Raw genomic sequence first — 3450 nt, 5'->3', positions numbered from 1 at the left:
CGTGTCATTATGGAATATTAGCAACCACGGAATGCAATTGTATCGGAACCACGATGTCAATGTTGTGGATAGAGAGATGAATTCACCAAATTGCCCAGAGCTGCGTCCCATAGAACAATTCTGGGCTTCAATGAAAGCAAAACTGCGGGAAAGTGTTCGTCCTGCTATTTCAGAGGTACAGCTTCGTTCCGACTGAAACAGAGATGCCAGCACTTTTACTGACGCCGTTGTCCGGCCCCTTATGAGAGGTTTCAGAAAGAAGGTTCGCCAATTAGCCAAGCCTGTTTAAGTTGTGTGCTCAGCATATGTGTATCGTTTGTGTAGATCACAAAGTGTGTTTTGCTCTAGCTTTCACGTTCCCTTCAGACAATATACTACTTTTGTAGTATTTTCTTTGTGTATTTATATTAAACGATACAACCTTTCTAAGCAACAATTTGGGACGTTATACCAACAATTTTAGTCCTACAAGTAGATTTTAGACCTGAGAATGGAAGAAGCAAGCTATGGCATCAGAGACGCCGACTTGGAAATAGTCAAGCTGCGTCAAAGTAATGTGCAAGTCAATAGTTCTCCCATTCTTTCAGCTTATGGAAAAGGTTTTTTCTCAGCAGTTTATACGGTAGAATCTAAATTATATTGAAAATTCTAAATTATAGGGGAAATGCACTTACACTTTCGAGCTTTATACATAATCTTTTAACTGATTCTTTTTTCCAACTCCCCCTCTCTCCCACCCCCACCCCAACTCAGAGTTGTCTCCTCAAACTGCGAAGTCTGAAAGAAGAATATCATGGAATTCTTGCGTATGTTCAGTGATAAATGGACAGGATTATATAGTTACCACACCACTCTTCTTCAACACGAGAAGAAAATGTTCTTTCCGTAATCTCTTGAAGCGTTTTGACCATTTGCACTAAATATATTCTGTCAGTTTCTGAAAGATCACAATTAGTGTAATCCAGTGGTTTCGTTTCACAAATGAAGCCCTGAGATTTATTGTTCTTCCAAAGAAATCTATCGTTTAGGATTAAACAAGTGTAATCAACTGGCTTTCATTTTCATATTTTACTTCATTTGAAAAACCTAAAGTGACTCTCTTCTACTATACTATTAGTAATTTTGTTTCACTACACTCGACACCACTTTTTTCTTTTTTCTTTTTAGATTTTCAAGCTATGCTGTGCTTAAGTATAGGGAGTCTTACAAAACTGCTGTCTGTCCGTCCGTCTGTGTACAGCTTCCTGGTTTCTTGTAGGAACAAAAACCGGCTTTCTATAAGAAACGGTTTCGCTCTCCTATGGAAACTGCTTCGATTTTGAAACCAATTAAGTTCTTTTATTAAAATTGATTTGCTGTTGTATCAAAAACCGCTTTATGTTTTATATCAAAACTGGTTTCGGTGAAAAATCGAAACAGCTTTTGGATAAAACTGAAATGTCAGTATTTTCAGTTTTCATTTTTTTTCTACCGGTTTCGCCCATCTCTACTATAGTTAATGTTCGCTTTTTAAACGATCATCCGGCATGTAAAACTTGCGATCGAGCACAGTAGAAAGATAAGCGTTGTATGTGGGCTGCTTTTTTTTAAAATGCCAACTATGCTATGGCCTATTTTTCCTATTTATGATAAATTAATTTTTGGTTTTAAGACGCATGGACCCGGAGCCATGGGACAGAAAAGTGAAGGACATGCGCATCCAGCAGGTATGGATGGAGCGGTGCCGTGAATGGTTGATGGGATTCTTGAGAAGTGGTGATTTAAGTAAGATGTCATCAAGAAAATAGCATGAAATGCTTTAAGACTATAAAACAGTAAAGTATCCTTTGTATTTCAATTGAATTAATACATGCGTTTTACATTGTTCATTAAAAAATGACTTCTATGTCTTTTATGAGAGTCATAGATGATCACAAAACAGCGTATTTCCTCTGAAAATTTTAGGACTACAGCACTGCTTATCTCCCACCCTGTATACGGCCTGCCACTAAACATCCTCTTTTTCTCTGTTTCTTTTAGTGCTGAATCCAATGCTAGCAATCATTTTGAGCAATTGAATTCACCAAATCGGAATATTCCCTTTCTTAGTTCATTTCGCTATTACTATCAACAAATAATAATCACTTAACTAATATATGGGATGTAATAAACCTATGTAATGAATAAATTTACATTCTACATTATTTATTTACGTTGTAACATTACATTTTTCCCAGAATTGTTCTACGTACTCTTCTTACATTACTGGGAAAACTGTCATAGTCTATGTACACAGGTTTTGTGATAACATAATAATCATAGTATTAATGTAGCTATAGTATTTTCCTTCTGGTTATAGTTTCATGACAAATAAATGTTCACGAGGTTACAAATAATTTACACGTGTAATAAATGTGAGTCTTCAAACTTTAAAAACGCTTTCCTGCAAACTTTGGTTTTGTGACTATGATCGTTTTTTCCCCTGTAGCGTCAATTATTAGTTCATATAATATCATCTTGTAGATACTGTCCATGCCTTATTTTTTACATTTTTGGACTTTACTTTAAATTATCCACTAAAATAATGAGAAAGGTGAGATAATAGTTTAATGTTATCTCTTTTCTTTTTTTCTTTTTATCTCTTAAGGGATCCGGGGTTTTGGGGGTATTTTTTAGACTTTCAGTCAAGCAGCTACTGCATCGTCACTATTCATCCTAGGATCATGGTTCATAGCTCATTCTCTTCAGAATGGAGCTGGCTTTCAAATGGTACCACTTCCATGCTCATACCGTATACCAGGAGAGGGAAAAGTGATGTCAAAGGGAAAATTTCGAGGGAATTTTTTTCACACTTTGGGCCTCTCTGGAACGGCCCTGTGTGAACGTAGAGATCTAAAAAAAACTGGTAAATAGTACTTGGTATACTGAATGTGTGTGCCGAATTTCAAGTTTCTAACTTGAATACTAAGGGCGGGAGAAATTTTATCAAAAATCCCCACAATGCCCCAAATTACCGCAAAACACGATGATCTCAGGTAAAAAATTTCCTGAGACATCTCTATTTACCCTAGGACTATAATCCGCCAATCATTCTCTTCATAATAGAACTACCTTTCAGGCGGTACCATTCACGTGTCTCATCGTGTATCTAAGGCGGGAAAATCCCGAAAAAAGGGATTTTTGGTAAAAATATCCCTTTTTTCAACTTTTAGCCCCTCTGTATCCCTTTTTTTAACACAGAAATATGAAAAAAATCTGTTAAATACTACTCGGTGGACTGAATGTTTGTGCACAATTTCAATCTTCTAGGTGCAAAAATAAGCCCGCAAAAAAAATACCGAAAATGTCCAAAATTCCCCTATACAGAAGTATATTTTGATAAAAATTCCCTGACACTTTCCTTATTACCGTAGGGTCATGGTTTGCCCATCATTCTTTTCAGAATAGAACTGCCTTTCAGGCGGTACCATT

This window comes from Thermobia domestica, chromosome 1 (genome assembly GCF_964235325.1).
Source record: "Thermobia domestica chromosome 1, izTheDome1.hap1.1, whole genome shotgun sequence".
In the NCBI taxonomy this organism is placed as follows: Eukaryota; Metazoa; Arthropoda; class Insecta; order Zygentoma; family Lepismatidae; genus Thermobia; species Thermobia domestica.
This window is presented reverse-complemented; position numbering follows the sequence as displayed.